Source organism: Rhinatrema bivittatum, chromosome 2, assembly GCF_901001135.1.
Source record: "Rhinatrema bivittatum chromosome 2, aRhiBiv1.1, whole genome shotgun sequence".
Taxonomy (NCBI): domain Eukaryota; kingdom Metazoa; phylum Chordata; class Amphibia; order Gymnophiona; family Rhinatrematidae; genus Rhinatrema; species Rhinatrema bivittatum.
This window is the reverse complement of record NC_042616.1, coordinates 657,716,362-657,736,858: the sequence shown is the minus strand read 5'-3', so window position 1 is coordinate 657,736,858 and position 20,497 is coordinate 657,716,362. Positions and strand designations below refer to the sequence as shown.

The 20,497-nt window shown below is 42.2% G+C and overlaps 1 protein-coding gene across 2 annotated transcripts in view; it reads left to right on the top strand.

Annotated features, from left to right (window-relative positions):
• The window catches only part of MYBL1 (MYB proto-oncogene like 1), a 489,278-nt gene that overhangs the window by 297,763 nt on the left and 171,018 nt on the right, over positions 1 to 20,497 (top strand). The gene's annotated exons all lie outside the window — the stretch shown is intronic.

Sequence of the window (20,497 nt, the reverse complement as noted above, 5' to 3'; positions counted from 1 at the left end):
TATAAGACCAAAACCCCACGTTTCAAGGAACCTGCATTCAATCATTATGAGCACTCTTCTTTATAGTGAAAAAACCTGGTCAACCCTCTGCATCTTTCAGCCCATCGACATATGGTGTGGCTGCTTTCTTGTCTATAAAAAACTCTCATAGGTTTATTATAAAAAATCTTCAGAATAGACGAGAGCAAACTTAATTCCCTTCTTATACAACACCATGCACACAGATGCCATTTCCTTGCGCTGAGCAATCACTTGCATGGAAAAATCGTTAAATAGCAGCAACTGCTGCCCGTTATATTCCTTAGCTTGTCTTTTCTTTCTGTAGGCTTGCAGAAATCTTGTTTGTGGGCCCAGTTAAGGATTTCCGCCTGACTTCTCCGTGCGAATTCCAACGTGATAAACTCTTTTGCACACAGGTGAAAACCCCTCCTCTGCAAGGCATAATATACATGGAAGCCATTTTTCCAGCACCTCTGGCAATTCTACATCAGAAACAGATTCCAATAAACCTACGATCCGCAGGTTTTCTTCTGTTGCAGGTCTCTTGATTATCGACCTGCTCTGCCAGTTGCATATTTTTAGTTTGCAACTCTGCATTTTTTTTGTTCACCCTGAAATAGCAGGCCCTCTTATCCCGGAATCCTTTGCTCTTCAGCTTTTACTCACTTCACATGAGATTCCAAACTATCTTTAATATCTTCCATGGTTTGTAGTTTAGTGAACCGGTCATCCAGCACGCTGAAACTGCCTTGGTGATCTGTTGTATCATTTCCTCCGACATTACCACAGGTGACCTTTTCTCAGAGTGATTTGCCATATGCTGTATCTCTCCAGTCTTCAGTTTTTCATGAGCACCCCAATGGAACTTGCTGCTCATGTTGCAGTATTGCCGCTCTGGTAATATTTCAAATTGTTTGGGTCAATTGTTTGGGTCTTCAAACAAGATTTACATGTCAAAGTTTTGTAAGTCAGTGTTTTTTAGGGGTCCACGGGGAACTCACCAGGAGCTTCCTCCACCTGCGTCTATTCAGCACGCAGCCATTACTGGAAGTAGAAACCATTCTTAAAAATAAAATCACTGGCCATATAGATAGAAATGACTTAATGGGGGACAATCAACATGGTTTTCGTAAGGAGAAGTCTTGTTTTACAAATCTTTTAGAATTTTTTGAAGGTGTAAATAAAGAATAAGGTGAGCATTTGACAAAGTCCTCTATGAGAGACTCCTCGGGAAATTACAAAGTCATAGGATAGGAGGCAGTGTTCTATTGTGAATTGGTAAAAGGCCAGAAACCAGAGGATAGGACTCAATGGTCAGTTTTCCAAATGGAGAAAGTTCATTAGTAGACTACCACAGGGATCAGTATTAGGACCTGTGCTGTTTAATATATTCATAAATGATGTGGAAAAGAGAATGTCAAGTGAGGTGATCAGATATGCAGATGACAGTAATTCAAAGTTGTTAAAACTGCAGCAAATTGCATGTAACTGCAGAAGAACCTTATGAGACTAAGAGACTGGGAAGATGAAATTTAATGACTGATAATGAGAATGGCAGATGAAACTTAATGTAGAAAAGTGCAAATTGATGCACATAGAAAATAATCCCAATTACAGATGCACGATGCTGGCTTCTGTATTGGGAGTCCCTACCTTGTGGACAATATGTTGAAATCCTCAGCTCAGTGTGCAGCGGTCAAAAAGCAAATAGAATATATGGAGAATAAAATGAAAAATATCATTTTGCTTCAATACTGAGCCATGATATGACCGTATCTTGAGTATTGTGTGCTGTTCTGGTCATTCCATCTCAAGAAAGACTTTGTGGAACTAGAAAAGGTGCAGAGGTAGATGACAAAAATGATAGAGGATGGAACATCTCTCCTTTGATGAAAGGCTATGCAGGCTAGGGCTCTTCAGCTTGGATAAGAAATGGCTGAGAGGGGACTTGATAGAAGTTTATAAAATGAGTGGGGTGGAAAGGATAAATAAAAGATGGTTATTTAACCTTTCAAATAATAATAAAACAAGGTAGCAAGCAGATTCAAAACAAGTCGTAGAAAGTACTTTTTCATTCAGTGCATTCAGCTCGTGAATTCTTTTGCCAGACTGCATGATCAAGGCAACTAGCATAGCAGGGTTTAAAAGTGGTTTGGACAAGTTCCTGGAGGAAATGTCCATAACACACTATTAGCCAGGTAGACTAAAGAAAGGTATTGCTATCACTGGGAGAAAGTAACAGGAATTATATCTGCTTTATGGGATCTGCCAGATACTTCTGACCTGGCTTGGCCACTGTTAAATTCATGATTCTGAGTTCAATGGACATTGATCTGTCCCAACATGGCAATTCTTATGCTTTTATGCTGATCATACTTGATGGATCTCCAATGCCCAAAGAGTCATATAGAAGACTGAGATTGGTGTTTTCTCATGGTTCTCCATACATTAGAGCTGTAGACATATCAGTGAAAGTCAGGATATGCTCTGCCCCTATCCTACCTTTTCATAAGACCCGCCAGCCCTAAGGGAAGGAGTTTATTTTTTAGAACTGAGGGTTCCCCAATAGAGTTATTTAGAGAAATGAACCAGTCTGGATGTATGAAAATAAGTCTCTTTATTCAGATAAGTTATAATCTTGTAAAGCATGTGATTAGCTTATGAGGCATTATATTTTTCAAATCTTATCTTAATCAAACATTACAGAGCTATAAGCATAAATATGGTAACAATAATTACTGCAACTATAGCAATTAGATAAATATCTACTAAAGACATTTTGTCCCACAGATAAGCAGCTGAATTAGCAATGCTGTCTGGGTACATCCTCCGTGCCACTAAGTGGTGGAGCTCTCTAAGATCACCCAAAGTCTTTTGGTGAGGTGTCCCTCCCTGCATACCAGCCGTGTCCCCTCGAGGCTCCTCAGTCCGTTTTTTTCCACGCGATTGAATGCACACGGAGCTCTTCTCTCTGTGAGGAAAGGAAAACTTCTGAGGAAAAAATCTGATAGGAAACTGTTTTAAACCTTGGAAAAGGATTACTCCCTTCACTAAACATGCCTAGACCAGGTTTCAAGTTTTGTGAATGTGGGGAAAATCATGTCTGTGACAGACAGACACCAATTTTGTTACTTATGCCTCGGTCCTGTTACGCTCTCCTTCTCCTTCTCCAGAGGAGAGGAGCTAGCAATCTGTTAAGCTCGCCTCCTCCAGAGAGGCAGGAGCTAGCAATCTGCTGTCACTCACTCCGCCAGGAGGGCGGAGTTGGCAAGCTGTTCTGCTGTTCTCTTGAAAAGGGAAGTAGCGATATGACAGGACCTGCTCCTCCAGATGGGAGGAGTTAGCTATCTGTAGATCTGTTAACGAACTGTTGTAAGATACCCCTGTAAGGAAAGGAAGTAGCAAGCTGTTACCAATCTGCTAAGGAGTAGCAATCTGTTATGGATCAACTCTCCAAGGAAGAGGAGTTGGCAATAGGTATATAGTACTTCGCTACTGAGATAGCAAGTCTCAGAGAAAGAGGAGTAGCTGTCTATATAATACTTCCGTGAGCAGAGTTAGTGGTCTGTAGTGGTTAGCTCCCACAAGGTGACAATAGTGAAAGGAATGACCACTTAGAGGAAATGGTGAATCCCTGGGCCAATGGCAGATGACAGCGCCCCCAGGAGGAGATCCTGAGAGGAACCACCGACTAGGCTAGAATATGAGATAAACACAATAGTTCTTTTTAGACTGGAAGCTGGACCACCAGGGGTGGCAGTAGTGAGTCGTCGTGTCCGGCAAGGCTGAAGTCCTTCTGATACTGGAATATAATCTCTGGGTCGCTGAGCTGTAGAGAGAGACTAGAAGTAGTGAGTAGACAGGGTATACTGGATACAAGATGGTACACTCACAATAGTAGATGTCTGTAATGGTCTCTATGCCACAGAGAGTTTTCAGTACATGCAGGAACAGGAGCCGTAGGCAAGCACTGGTTCCCACAAACAGTCTGTAATAAGAACTCACAATTGCTGTATAAGATTCTAGGAACATGGGCCCTCGTGGAGCGAGTACCGGTTCCTATGTAATAGAACTCACTGTGTTCACGTCCGCGATTGCTTCCAGGCAATGAGGAGTCTTCCGAGTGTTCTGGCAATCTGAAATCAAGAAGAGAGAGTGGCGCCCCCGTGGAGCGGGTACTCCTGGTAATTTTGAAAAGGCCGAGCAGTGGGGACGGGTTCCCTGGCTGACTCTGATCATTGTTGCAAGTATCGTGGACTGCCGAAGCAAGTCCCGTTGGAGTTCCTTGCTAACTCATTAAAGGTAAGCAAACAAAGACCTTTTAAAGTGCAAATGGATGACATCACTACGGGGGGACGCCCCCGAGGTTCGCACCCTTGCTGGTACAAAGTCTGGAGCGCGTGCCCTTATGTCATCGGGACCAAGAGGCGGAGAGAAGCCGCGGCTGCACTGTCCGTTAGAGCTGAAGGGAGTCGCATCCCAGGTAGAGAGGGTGGAGTGAGGGGGCGAGAAGAGGCACAAACACAACAGATTCTAGACATGACCAAGCTAACTGCCCGGACTGGGGCCTCATGTCCCCACAGGCATAGCGCCAAAGACCTGAAAAAATTGCCCGTTTGAGAAAGGGAGCCTTGGGTTCGTATGCCCCTCTCTGAAACTTCTGTTAAATCGGCTCCTGGACCATAGTCGACTCCAATAGCCCAAGGCCATCGAAGGGCTACCTCTGCGGACCCTCCCATTCCAAAGAACAGTAAAAAATCCAAAATCAAACTGACGCAGGGCGCAGGAGATGCGCCAAGGACGCATTCAGCGTTGCATGCGTGGATGCCTCGTGATGTCGAGGCACCACTGAAGCATAAACGCATCAAAGAAACTTCACCGCGTTGAAGATCCGAAGCGCCGAAGGAACACTGCATTGACACACCCAGGATACTGCGTCGATGCCGAAGCAACACGGCCGCAGCTTTTAAAACCGACGCTGCCGACGCAACCAGTTGTAGCACACAAAAAACATCACACTGTAGAAGAAGTCCTTCACCATTAGTGCTATCACTCGAAGAAAGTCCGTCTGCCCCACGGAGATCCGACCCTTGTTTTCTTCCTTTACTTCTTTGGAAGTTTTCTCGGTACGGTCTATGGCTTCTTATCGACACGAGGACCCAGATCTACCAGTCCTCCTCCATTTCCCATTGGTTCCTTTGCCCGTGGGTGAGGGTCATCCAAAGGCTCCAGATGCTAATGTTCAAGAACCAGATGTATTACCATCACATCTCCAAATGAAGCCGAAACCTTCAACTTCGGCTTCGAGTACCATCTTGCAAATTACCAACATTTTATCTCAATTTTTGGAATCCGTTGAGAAACAAAACCAACCGCTTCCTACTGAACCGCAAGAGATGCCCTCGTCCCCCTCAACCGGGACCAGCGCCAAAAACACTACCTAGAGCCCCTTCGCCTCTACCGATTCACTCTTCACCTTCATCTTCTTCTCTGGGATCATCAACGGATACCCGTCCGACCCGCAAGATTTACCACCGGAGCCGATCTCTCCGCCGGAAGATCTAACCTACTCTCAATTTCTAGAAAAAGTAGGTCCTCCGATTGGGCGTAGAAACCAAAAAGATACCAGACCCCAGGTAAGAAATGTTTGGCGTCCTTAAAATTTTTGACACTCCTGCTGAACCTACAGCACTACTGTCACATCCAGTTTTAGATTCACTCTTAGAAAACTCCTGGGACTCTCCGTTTTAAACTACGCCCACCTCGAGGAAAACATACTTATAATATAGAATGAATGACTCACCTTTCTATACTAACGTACAACTACCAAATGCTTCAGTGGTTGTAGAATCAGCCGTGCAGAAAGCAAGGAAAACCAGGCTACTCTCCAACAATCCACCAGGTCGTGACAATAAAACTCTGGATGATTTCGCTGAAAGAGCTCATCAATCAGGGGTTCTAAATGCCAAAATACAAAACCATCAATTTAATGTGGCGCAATACCTCTTTGAATGTCTGCAATCTTTGAAGCCTATTCTACAGCAGAAATCGCTTGATAACACCACTCCACCTGAATTCCATGATATGGAAGAAGGTCTTCGTCATCTCGTGCAATCAATTTATGAAGGATTGAAACTTCAGCAAAAACATCAGCTAATGCCATTGCAGCCAGAAGACTGGCTTGGTTACGGGCAAGCGCCATATGTGATGACGTGCATGAAAAGCTTGCCAACCTTCCCTGTAGACCAGACAACTTGTTCGGAGACAAGTTAATGGAGACTATTGCTAAATTAAAAGAACAAAAAGTAGCAGTACTCTCGCTAACTCAACACGAGGCACCACCCTCTAAGCAATCCTTAGGTTCATATAAAAAACCTTATCCCAGGCGACAATATCGTCCTTACCCTGCCTATAGGCCACAACAGAATCCAAACCCTCGTCAACAATCTTATCAACAGCCAGCTCCTCATCAACGGCCATGTGCTCCTCGTCAACCATGCCAGAAAGCTGATCCTCAGCCACTCAAAAACCAACAAAGTTTTTAGGGATAATACAGCCACAACTACCTGACCAGAAAGTTGGGGGATGGCTGTCCCACTTTCTTTCTCAATGGAGCACTATAACATCAGACTCATGGGTCCTCAATATCATACGGGATGGATATTCTCTCAATTTTATATCCCTTCCATCACTACCACATCCAGTACCACCCAAGCACCAGAAAACTCATCGGGAAATTCTCATTCGGGAAGTACACAAACTACTCCATCAACACTGTATAAGGGAGTTGCCTCCATCCCAATACCACAAGGGATTCTGTTCACAATACTTCCTTATTCCCAAGAAATTGGGGGGACTCCGCTCCATTCTAGACCTATGTTCCCTTAACAAATGATAAATTCAAAATGACTTCTCTCAAATCCATTCTCCCCTTCCTACAAATAGGAGACTGGATGTGCTCCATAGATCTGAAAGATGCGTACGCCCACATACCAATGCATCCAAATTCTTGGACTTACCTATGTTTTCAGACGAACATGAGACATTTCCAGTACAAAGTTCTTCCGTTTGGTCTCTCCTCTGCACCAAGAGTAGCGGTAGTGGTGGCTCACATCGACAAGGAGTTCAAATCTTTCCCTATCTAGATGACTGGCTGTTGGTAGCCCCCAACCCAGTTCTTCTACGGTACAATTTACTTCAAACAATAAACTGCCTAGACAACCTAGGTCTTCTCATAAATTACGAAAAGTCGTCTCTGCAACCGACACAAACGCTAACCTTCATAGGGGCTTCTATAGACACCATTCAAGACAGAGCTTTCCTGCCACAACCTCGAGCATTAGCTCTCACCACACTGGCCCAGAGTCTCTTACCACTTGCCAGTGCTTCAGCCCATCAAGTCTTAACCTTACTGGGTCACTTGGCAGCATGCATCTACGTGGTCCCACACACGAGACTACATATCAGTCGTCTACAATGGGGCCTAAAAACCCAATGGTCTCAATTCTTAAGTCCATTATCAACACCTATACAACTAACAACCAACATGAAAGTAGACATCCGCTGGTGGCTAACCTCACCAGCATTGACAGAGGGCTCACCTCTCAGACCCCCACGACATCAACTGATTCTAACCACAGATGCCTCCCCCAAATGCTGGGGAACCCATCTTTCCGACCTTCAGACTCAAGGGTTGTGGTCCACCCAGGAGCACAATTATCACATAAATTTCCTGGAATTGAGGGCTATCAAGTACGCCCTCCAGGCTTTTCAACATGCCCTACTATGCCATATCGTAATGATCCACACTGACAATCAAATGGCAATGTTTTACATAAACAAGCAAGGCAGTTCCGGTTCATGGAACCTTTGTAAAGCGATACAGATTCTGGACTGGGCCCACTCCAAGGGGATCTCCCTATAAGCCACATATCTACCCGGGATCAACAACTCCAGGACAGACAAATTGAGCAGAACTTTTCACCCACACAAGTGGGAACTCGGTCAAAGGGTCGCTAACCGACTCTTCTCCATTTGGGGTCTTCCCTGAATAGACCTCTTTGCAACACAACAAGAAAGTCTATCTTTTTTGCTCAGTATACCCCAGCTCATGCTGGCTGACACAAGATGCCTTTCTCCTGGACTGGTCTCAGGACCTCCTTTATGTGTTCTCTCCTATTCCACTGATCTCCCGAACAGTACAAAGGTGCATCGAGGATGGTTCGAATCTGATCCTCATTGCTCCAGCATGGCCACGTCAACCATGGTACAGCTACCTAGTCCAACTATCAATTTGCAAACCGATACCTCTAGGAAATGCCCCCTCCCTCCTCACCCAGCAAGGAGGATCAGTGCTCCATCCACTACACGCATCACTGAATCTCACGGCATGGAGATTGAAAGGGTCTTGTTCCAAAATCTGAACATTTCACCTCAACTGGAAGATATTTTGATCGCATCTAGAAAACCATCAACATGACAAAACTACCAACGCAAATGGGCACGTTACGTATCCTGGTGTTCCTCAATGAATGCAGACCCACTGACGTGTCCACCGGAACTTCTTCTAAGTTACCTCCATCTACTTTATACTCTGGGTCTGGCCACTGCATCTCTTCGAGTCCACCTTAGCACGATAGCAGCTTACCTCATTCCTCTCAACGGGGAATCAGTAGCCTGTCATACTCTTATTTCTTGCTTTATGAAAGGTGTTCTACATCTAAGACCCCCTTTACAGAAACCACCAGTGCCATGGGATGTCAACCCAATTCTGGAACAACTCATGTTACCACCTTTCGAACCAATGGACAGCTGCCATCTTCGATACCTGTCCTGGAAGGTACTGTTTTTAGTCGCCCTTACATCTGCAAGACGAATCATTGAACTTCAAGCACTAGTATACTACCTACCTTATCTTGAATTCTACCAAAACAAAGTGACACTACGTACACATCCTAATTTCCTTCCAAAGGTGGTCTCCACCTTTCACTTGAATCAGACTATAACCTTGCCAACTTTCCATCCCAAACCGCACGCAAATGACAGTGAGCAGTGCCTCCATATATTGGACTGCAAACGTGCACTTGCATATTATAAGAAACAAACTCAGTTTACCATCAGACATTCACAACTTTTCCTTTCATTCAATCCAAACGCTCCAGGACTTACCATTTCTAAACGAACGTTATCATTCTGGATTTCCAACTGCATACGTTTCTGCTACCAAAAACGTTCTGAAACCTTATCCTCCACACCCAAAGCCCATCAAGTGCGGGCAGTGGCTGCCTCTGTCGCACATCTTCACAATGTCCCTATTTCAGATATCTGTAAAGCAGCCATATGGTCCTCACTGCATACTTTCACATCTCATTATTGTTTAGACAAACAAGCCAAAGATGATGCAGTGATGAAACGGATAATCCTAACCAAGAACACTTCTACTTGAACTCACTTATACGAACTGTCCGCCCATTACATAGTATTGAGCGTTCAATGACATAAAAATACTCACATAAACTACACGCTTAATAATTCAGCTGGTGACTCCCAGACAGCATGGCTATTTCAGCTGCTTATCTATGGTGAAAAAAGCAGGTTTGCTTACCGTAAACAGTGTTTTCCGTAGATAGCAGATGAATTAGCCATGCTGACCCGCCCACCTCCCCGGACAGTTCGGCATTGCATTTCATCGTGCTTTGACGCAGACTGAGGAGCCTTGAGGAGACACGGCTGGTATGCAGGGAGGAGCACCTCACCAAAAGACTTTGGGTGATCTTAGAGAGCTCTGCCACCTAGTGGAACGGAGGACGTACCCAGACAGCATGAATAATTCATATGCTATCTACGGAAAACACCGTTTATGGTAAGCAAACTTGCTTTTCGTAAAATAAATTCTTTCTAGTATATGCTTAGCTAATACTAGCTAGGGTCAATTATACTAGCTAGGGTTCTCTTATGCAGAAAAATCAAATGCTTACCAATCTCATGAAGCAATTAGCCCTTTTAATCTCTCTCTCGTGCGGTCAGTCAGAGTTTATCTTGCTCCGCTACTGCTCCTCTTCCCATACTGTTTTTAACAGGAGTCTACATAGACAGATTTCGAAGCCCCCCCCCCCAAGGACAAAGATAAGGAAATTGGAAGGCATCCCAATTGAGGAAAGTTTACTTTTTTGCCCCCCACCCCCGACAAGAGTAGCCAGGTGGGGGCTCTCATTTTCTAACTCCCCAAGAACAAAGATCAGAAGTAAAGTTTCTTATACTTTTTTTTAAGCCTCCAGGGACACAGGTGTTTGAAGTTGGAATGCATCTCAAAAGAGGCCCTCATCTAAGTAAACATACAAAAAGCAGTTCTTATGCTTCAATACTACGGTAGCTTGGTATAACTGACTACACTGTACATACATGATTACAAAGAAACACATTTTCTAACACATTTTCTGACAGAAGGATCTGTGTAAAAGCCTTGTATAATCTATATTAATTTCATTTGTTATTGAGCACTGATTTTTCTTAGCTGGCTCCTTGCATATATGCTGTCTGTCAAATTTGGATTGCTGAGTAAATCTTCCAGTATGGGTTACTCTGAGCTTCCTTCCACAGATGTATGTAGAATCTTGAGTGCACCTGTAACTATTAAGATACTGAATGGGTTTGTGAATGAAAGTACAAGTCCATTCAGTTTGTTCATAAAGTAAGGGGCCATGTCTGGAAATCTTATCTAGCTCTGTGCCCTATTAATATTTCTTTTTTGGTACCTTGCTTGTAGATCCTTTAGATTAAAATTCTCCAGGGCTGAAGTCTAGAATATGGTAATGTAAGGTTTGCAATGTCCTACTGTGGTACATTTTAAAGATGTATTGGAGTGTAAATCTAATTAACTTTGTCTATCCCAAAGGGAGGGATCTTTTTAAAATATATATATGTGCATTCAGATTCACCAGGAAGAGTCAGAAATGGAGAGGAGCAAGAGGAGAGGCAGCATGTTGCTGGCTTGCTTCTTGAAGAGAATTGGAGAGGAAGGAGAGATTGCTTTTCTTCTCTAAGTTGGAGCATGGAACAAGGGTCCATTTACCCTGGATGTAGGAGAAGTTTGGAGTTATATTTGTTGGAGAAGCTGCAACTATCATCTCTGAAGGGTATCCATTCCAGAGAATATAAAAACTAGTCTGAAGAACTGCAGAGTGCAGGTATTACAGAGAAAGTCCTAAATGCAACAGAGGATCCCATGTTTGCTCTTAAAGAAATCTTGGAAAGCAAGGGAAACCAATAGGACTTTAGGAGCTTTAAGTGCTATATTTTTGTAAAACTTTTGAGTGACTATAAATCATTATGATTTCTGGCGAAGGATTCTGTTATTGTTACTCCTTCCTGCCAAAGTAAACTTTTCTTTTTATTGATACAACACTTCTGGTGTGGAAACTGTTTTTCTGTGACTGGGTTATAGATTCCCTTAGGCCTAGATTGCTAAGATTTCTTCAGTGCCGAAATGTGTATCCCTTCTTCATAGAGAAAACCCCTGAACAAGGGGGTTGCAGTAGCATATATAATATAGAGGTCCATATTGAGTAAGTTGAAAAATGGTAAAGCTTGCCTGGGTAACTTTATCCAGATATTCAGTGAATATACCCAGGTAAGTGTTCTGCTGAACATTTCTAGTTAAGATATTCAGGTACGCTTACCTGAGTAACTTAGGACAGCAACTTTTCTGACTGGATGTACCCAGCTAAATTTATCCAGCTAGTGCTGAACACCCAGACAATTTCTTTGGCATATTGACGTCCATAGTAGATGGTGGCAGGTTAGAACCTGTTGGTCATAAGAACATAAGAAATGCCATACTGAGTAAAAAAAAACATCCCCTCTTAACCTGCTCCATGCCACTCATAATTTTTATAAAACTCTATCATAGCTCCCCTGTTTGCTCTTTTCCAACTGAAGAGCCGTACACTATTTAGCCTTTTTTCAAAAGAGAGCTGCTTCATTCCCTTTATCATTTTGCTGCTCTTCTCTATACTTTTTCTTGTTCGGCTATGTCTTTTTTTTTTTTTTTTTTAGATGGGGCAACTAAAACTGCATGCAGTATTCAAGCTGCGGTCACACGAAGGATTGATAAAACAGCATTATGATAGTCTCTGTTTTCTCCTCAGAAAAAATTCCTTAAACTGTATTTGTATTTTTTTGTAATTGTATTTCTTGTAAAAATTGAGTTCAACTTAGCCTTCCTTCTTTTGGCTATGCCAGGCATTAAAAAGTGTCCACTCTGAGATGCAAAGATGTCTCTCACGTTGTCAGAATCGCTGTGTGAGGTTTTTGGGCCCTTTATACGATATACTTGCTTGCACTGCAAGTAATTTATAAATGTCTAAAAGAACTTCAAGCCAAGATGTGGCATACACTATTATCTACCTTTCTTGTAGCAAGAAAATTAGACATAAAAAAATAGGGTGTAACCAGCTCCACGTCATCTCAAAGTACAATCAATAGTATTTTTAAATTTTTATATTCTGCTTTTCGCACTTCTTTCAGCGCTTCAAAGCGGATTACATTCAAGTACTGTGGAGTTAGCATTAAAAAGAGCAAAACTCTCAAAGGTATATTCAAGTACTACTTCAACTAAGGATGCCAGCTTGCTAGAAAATGTAACAAAGAAAGTTTTCCAGTTAACTATGCTTAATTCAAGGATAGCTGCTCATCAATTGTATATGGCTCGTAACATAGGTAGGCAAGACTATTCGCTCGCTGACACACTCTCCCCCCCCCCCCCTTGTACAAAAGACAAACTCCAAATAATTTGGTTTACGCATTGGGCCGCAGTTTATTTCATAACTTAACCCGAGCCCTTCAACTTTAACAATCGGTCAAAACATTCCCCCCAACCCCCTCCTCCTCCCCTTCTTCTTCAGGTACTTCTCTTACCACTTCGTCCGAATGGTAAGACGCTTCTTCACCCCTTTCCACTTACCCCGCCGCAGCTCCTGCGAGGGTAAGTTTGCGGCCAGAGCATCGGCCCCCCCCCCCTTGCTCATCGGCCATCCTGTGTAGCAGCCCCAAACTACACAAGATTCACCCCCCCCCCCCCCCAACAATGTCCTTTATAAACACATACAAAATTATAACTTAGGGCTCGGGTTTCCGCCTCCACTGCGACAACAAACCCCTCTTACAAATGTTTTCATTACAACCAACATTGAAGGGAGGGTGGGTGGGAAAGCAAGCACTGCCTTTTGCCTCGCTGCTCCTGGTTAACTGAGGCACCAACGGAAAAGGCGCCAGAACTGTTTATTCCCTGCAACCAATGGAGAAGCAGCTATTCAAACTGCTGCTGTCTCCATGAGTTACCGCCCCCCTCCCCCCTCCTATTAACCCTCTGTTCCCTCTGCTTGCTCCTTGTTATCCTTCACAGCGTGAGACAAGCTCACGCTGCTTCTCTATATATGCATTCTTCCGTACTAAAACTACTAATTTTAGCAAAAGCCCTTCCAGTAGAGAAGATGGAATGGTTCCTACCAGTAATTCAAGAAGCTGAGGAATGTGGTAAGCACTTTATTAGATCTGTGTATAATTCCTATGACACTTCTAGAATATCGGCAATTGCTATTGGAGCCAGATGACTTGATTGGCTGCATTCATTGGGACTATGGAAGGATGTGCATGATGAGCTAGCAAATGCCCCATGCACAAGTGACAATCACTTCAGGGAGAAATTAAAAAGCAGTGGATACCATCAAAGATCACTGTGTTTTTCTGTCAATAAGCAAGCTAATTAGCTATTACATGTGGGTGATGTCATCTAGTGGCACCAAACTGATCCATCTCTCCAAGCTAGTAGAGCTGTGATCTCTACTAAGCATGTGCAGGAGTTCCTATGTGGGCATTACCTCGATCATTTTTTGTCTGAGCATAAGCACGGACATGTACTCACTCTCTTAATAATTTTTTCTCTAAAATGTAAATTAGATATTTCTACTTCATTATATTCTTTTATAGTTGCCTTGATGCCCCTGTAGCATCCATAAAAGCACTTTTCCATTCTGACAAAAAAAAATAGAGAGGGGAACACTTTTTTCCCCCAGAGGCCAGAAGAAAAATCCAGCTGTGATCAGATTTAAAAATGGTATCTGTTGCAAAGTAATATTCTTCACTGACTGCCAATACACTCTGGTGCCTTGGGTAGCAACATGACCAGTTTAACTAGTACTTCTGTGGACAGATATCTCTGCACTCCCCAACATTCCAGGGCAATTTGAATTGAGGAGCTGCATAAATCTCTTCGGAGTCGTAGCAGATCCTATTCCTACAGAGTAGCATCTGCCTTGCAGGGAAGAACAAGAGTTCTTCTAAGCCATTGGGTCAAGTAGTGTCAGGCATCCTTCATCGAAGAAGCACAAGCACTTCAAGTGTGGTACATCAGCACCGGCGCTATCTAAGCAGTTATGGGCCATCTGCACACCTAGCATGCAATGCATTGAAGAACTCCATCTATATACTGATCCACTCAATGCATGTTGCACTGAAGCCTGCAGTACCTGCAGCCTGTGCTTCATTGATGCATCTTGGAGCTACTGCACACCGGCTGCACGGTGCATCCAGTACTCCAATGGTATAACACCATGATGCACAGTGCAAGAACTCATGGCACAGTTCTGATGCAGTTGACGCTCACATCAAGGCAACATCCTCAATCTGCACTGGCTTTCTCGACATGACTCACTAAAGGCCCATCGAAGCCCCATTCTTCCGAAGCATGCAAGCATTCCACTTCAAAGTTATCGGCACATCAGGCCCATCACTCTTTTCTACCAACACAGCTGTATGCAGTCCTCCAATAACAAGAACCCTCATGTGGAGATGGATGCTGTCGGAGGGTCTTCAATTGGAAACACTGTTTCTGGTATGTTTTATAATTCCGCTTGCCTCCAATAAGCCACCTATTCAAATGTAGGGAATCTATCCTAGTCTCCAAAGAGGATGTTCTGCTTCCATTGGGTCAATGGACACATCAGTCATTTGACCGGATTGCAGGTTTGGTGAGAAATGTCTTTACCCCTCTAACTAAGGAAAGGAAAGGAATAATCCAGCCTATCCTCTTCACCACTACTGTAGCGATTCTCACACGGGAATCCAAGTTTCGCCTATCGGCCTGAGCACATCCATCAGAACCCATAATTTGGAATTCTTCATCATCACGTTCTATAGCAGCGGAGTCCAGTCGATAGGAGGAAATTGACCAGAGTGTATCTCCTCAGGGGCAACCAGAAGAACCACCTGATTCACCCTCTTTGTCATTGGAGTTCTGGATAAGTGAACCCCTGCCAGTAGGTTCAGAAGAAGACTCTACAGGTAAGTCTTCTGACCCATTTCCAGATCCTACTGACCACACCTCTTCCCCAGAGGACCTCACATACTCTTACATTTGTGGAAAAGATAGAAATGATGCTTGACTTCCATGTCCATAAAGACAACAACCTCCTCTCAAAATTGCTCAGTCTACTTTAAATTCTAGGCACTCTATCAGAAATGGCAAGCTTTCCAGTCCACAACATCCTCAACATTTTACAAATGAGAATGTGGGAAACTCCTGTTTCAGACATTCCTACAGCGAGGAAACTTGATCTTCAATACAGTGTTCAGAAGTTTCCAGGATTTGGTGTCTGTAGTGTTTGAGTTTGCTATTTAAAAAAACAAAAAAACGAAAAAGACCAAATTTCACTCAAACCTGCCTCCAGGGAAACATAGTTTATAGCTTATTGCTTTTCTATACCGTTACATCAGCAAGGCCTTCACAACTGTGCACAATTAAAATAAGGAAAATACAATAAATTCATAAAAGAGAGCTGACAGCTAATAATACTAAAAGATAAAGGATAGAAAATATAAATTAGCTGTTAAAAATACATAATAAAAATAATATTAAAAATATCCAACTAAAATAGAATTCAATAAGAGCAAATATTAAGAATACCTAAGAACTACAAATAATATACTAAAATTAATATTATTTAAGTAAAACAGAAAGAAACAGCCCTTAAGTTACTTCAACTCAGCCTCTGAGTAGGCACATTTTAAACATCCATGTTTTCAGTTCCGCCTTAAATTTCTTTTTATCCGCTTGTAGTCTCAATTGAGTGGGTAGCGTATTCCACACTTTTGTTCCTGCAATTGATATTATACGATCTCTTACTTGAGAAAGCTTTGCCGATTTAATAGTCGGGACTGTTAAAAGTCCTTTGTTAATTGATCTCAAGTTTTTTTGAGGAGCGTGCAGTCGTATAGATGTATTTAGCCATTCTGTACTTTCTCCATAGATTACTTGACAATTTCGGCAAAAAAGACTTTCAAAGCTCCATGCTTTCCACTCGTATTACTTTCCACCAATTCTTTATGGCACAATACATTCACAACCGCATCCAGAAGCTAAAGCCTTTTTTACAGCCTACAGAAGGTGTTACTTATGGTTCCCATCCACTTTTGGATGTGGACGAGGTCGTTCGTCACCTTCTCAGATCTGTTTGAGTTGTTCAACTCTGTTTCATGGTACTTCCTTAGCTTCCTTCAGGGCTTGACTTTTGGCATGGCTTAGAGTGAGCAGCATATATGAAGATGTCCAAAAGAAGTTGGTTGAGCTACCTTATTTAGATGACAATCTGTTTGGTGAAAAGCTGAGAGAAAACGGTTGCTAAGCTTAAGATGAAACTTAGCAGTGCTCCTTCTTCACATACAAGTGCCCATACTTCCTCAGTCAGCCTTACTGATCAGTTCAGCAGAACCTTCTGCTGCCTTTTCTGGCCCAGTGTCAGTAGCCACTTGTGGCCAGACCTCAGCAGCGGGAATGTCAACCCAAAACCCTGCAGCAGGCCCAACCCAAATCTGGGCCCAGTTTTTGATCCCTTACCACTCTGTTCTAATGGGGAAAGAATTCAGACTTTCCTAGAAATGTGGCATCAGATAACCAAGGACCTTTGTTTCAAAATCATGTAGTTTGGTTACCGGTTTCTCCTGGCTACTATCCCTCCCACATTGTGTATCTCTCAGTCCATATCCATCTCACCTCCCACAGCTTTGCCAAGAAGTCCAATCACTTCTTCAACAGTGAGCAATAGAGCCTATTCTTTGTCCCAGGGTTTTTGCTTCTGATATTTCCTAATCCCCAAGAGGTCAGGAGGATTGAGGCTCATTCTGAACTTAAGACACAAACAAATTTGTACTCTGAGAGAAATTCAAAGTTAATTACCTCAGCATGATTCTCCTATACATACAGAATGAAAAATTGATGTATGCGCTGGACTAAAGGATGCATATTCTCACAAACATAGCCACCCTTCCCATTGGCACTATCTTTATTTCCAGATGGATTCTTCCCACTAACAATACAAAGTACTGCTGTTCAGCAGCTCCAAGAGTCTTTATGAAATGCTTTGCATTGATAGTGGCACATCTGCGTCATCAAGGAATCCAAGTTTTCCCTATGTGGACAATTGACTAGTCACGGCAAGTTCTTGTGAGGAAATGGTTTGTTCCCTCTACAAGATGATTTGACTGTTGCAATGATTGGGTTTCTTAGTTTCAAGAAATCTAGTCTAGTCCTCATTTGGAGGCTCAAGTTCTTTGGGGCGGGGATGGACTCAATACAAGAAAGAGCATCTCTGCCTTCAGAAAGAGTGAGCATCATAAGATCACTCATCCACAAGCACCATGTTTGCTTTTCCATAGATACCATTGATCACTAGAACAGTGCACAAGCTTCTCCAGGATTTTGCTGATCTCATAGCTCCAGCATGGCCCAGACAGTTATGGTTTGCTTATCTAGTTCAACTCTCCAACAGTCTTCCCCTTTATCTAGGGACAGAACCTACAAGGTCAATATTCTAAAGCATTTAGATGGATAACTCATAAGTTAAAAATAATCCCAACCAATGTACTGGTGTATGCTATAAAGCACCCTGTTACAGACAAACTTTTGTTAGACCCTCTATTCACGAGTAGGCATATATCAATCCGTCTCGTTTATCATAAGAGGTCTCATTACATTAATTTTAATCACATATATATTTTGTTTCAATTTTTCAAATTATCCTTAAAAACAGTCCTGACAAAAATTCATGAGGAAAATTCCCAACCAGTATATCCAATGGATGATATTTATGCAAATACTTATCCACGATGAATAGGTCCCAAACGTCCCGACATGGCCATGTTTCGGACCGAAGTCCTGCTTCAGGGGAATAGCTGGAATATGGAATCCAATTCAACGGAAAAAATCCATCTTTTGCTCAAGAAGTTCCATCAAAGAAAGCGGTTTAATCCGTGCATGTCCTTTTCTAAATGCGAGCTGTATTTCAACCCGCAAACTTATATGTGATTAAAATTAAAGTAATGAGACCTCTTATGATAAACGAGACGGATTGATTTATGCCTACTCGTGAATAGAGGGTCTAACAAAAGTTTGTCGGTAACAGGGTGCTTTATAACATACACCAGTACATTGGTTGGGATTATTTTTGTTGTTTACAGAGTTGTGTACTGGAATACACGGTTGGTGTGAGTGGGTGTTTGTGTGATTGATAACTCACAAGTTATCCATCTAAATGGCAAATGTGGCATAGTCAGTCACCTACTTGGCTAAGTTATAACTGGATAACTACTTATCCAGTTATAATTTAGCTAGATAAAAAAGATGTTTCAGGGACATTTCCAGGAGGGGCTGAGAAACCCTTGAAAGCAGTCCCTGGAACAGGTATCTCCCCCAAATCCTGCTCAGTAAAGAATGAAGCAAAGAACTGGTTTAGTCTTTCCATGATGGCATTATCTTCACTTACTGCCCTTTTAACCCCTTGATCATCTAACGGTCCAACTGACTCCCTTGCAGGCTTCCTGCTTCGAATATATTTTTTAAAGTTTTTGTAATGAGTTTTTTGCTTCTATGGCCAACTTCATTTCAAGTTCTCTTTTAGCCTGTCTTATCAGTGTTTTACATTTAACTTTCCAATGCTTATGCTTTTTCCTATTTTGTTCAGATAGATCCTTCTTCCAATTTTTGAAGGAAGATCTTTTGGATAAAATAGCCTTTCACCTCACCTTTTAAACATACTGGCAATCATTTGGCCTTCCTTTCAACTTTCCTAATGCTTGGAATAAATCTGGACTGCGCTTCTAAGATAATATTTTTTAACAATGCCCATGCCTGTTGAACACTCTTAACCTTTGTAGCTTCACCTTTCAGTTTTTTTCTCATTTTCTCATTTCCCTTTTGAAAGTTTAGTGCTAGAGTCATGGATTTACTTATTTTCCCCCTTCAACATTAATTCAAATTTGATCATGTTATGAACACTATTGCCAAGCTGCTCCACCACCATTACCTCTCTCACCAAATCCTGCACTCCACTAAGAATTAGATTGAAATAGCTCCCTTTCTCGTTGGTGCCTTAACAAATTGCTCCATAAAGCTGCTATTTATTCCATCCAAGAACTTTATTTCTCTGTCCTGCTGTTAAATGTATCCAGTCAATATTGAGGCTATTGCAATCTCCCATTATTACTGCACTACCAATTCGGTTAGCTTCCCTGATTTCTCTTAGCATTTCATCGTCCATCTCATCATTTTAACCAGGTGAACAGTAGATTATTCCTATCACTATACTCTTCCCCGACATACATGGGATTTCTACACACAAAGATTTTGTTGTGCACTTAGTCTCTCTTGCAGAATCCTTAATGTCCAGGATGGACTCTATGCCATCATGGACATAAAGGCTCCCCCCCCCCCCCCCCCCGAGTTGCTCCTCCCTATCATTGCAATTACAGTAGGTTTGAAGGCGACAACATGGCATGACAAGAACTTTTTATGATTTTTTGGGGAGGGAGGGGATTGGCCTGCAGGTGCTTTATGTTTTGTTTTTTTGTTTGCTTTGACAGTGCTACTTCGCCATATATCTTTAAAGATATCCAGTTAAGTAGCACATTATCCAGCCACTCAAGTCTGGATATCTAAAAACCTACCCATCTATTTTCAAATATAGCTGGTTAGGTTTTTTGTTATCCAGCTACATGTAACTGGATAATTTTAAGCTTGTATATTCTGTGGGATGTTTATCCGCTGAATATATGAGACAAATTATCTGGCTAACTTTAGTTAGATAACTTGTCCACTAAACGGCCTATTGAATATTAGCCCGGAAATTAACTCAAGATGGAATACTTTATGATCACAATCTCCCAGCCCTCAACACAACAGCTTGGATGTTGACCTGTCAATAATTGCAGATCTTGATCTACCCAGAGAAATAGTAGATATATTAGTCTTATCTTGAAAGCCATTGACTAGAAAAAACTGTTTCTTCAAATGGAACAGATCTTCCAATCTCTATGCAGAAATTGCAAAGGTATATATAAACATGAATTGATGAGTGACCCTGGAAAGAAAATATTTTAAAATAGGGGAGGTGATCATAATTTTTTTTATTCTTTAAGAGAGAAAAAATATATATCTTAGAACAGAAAA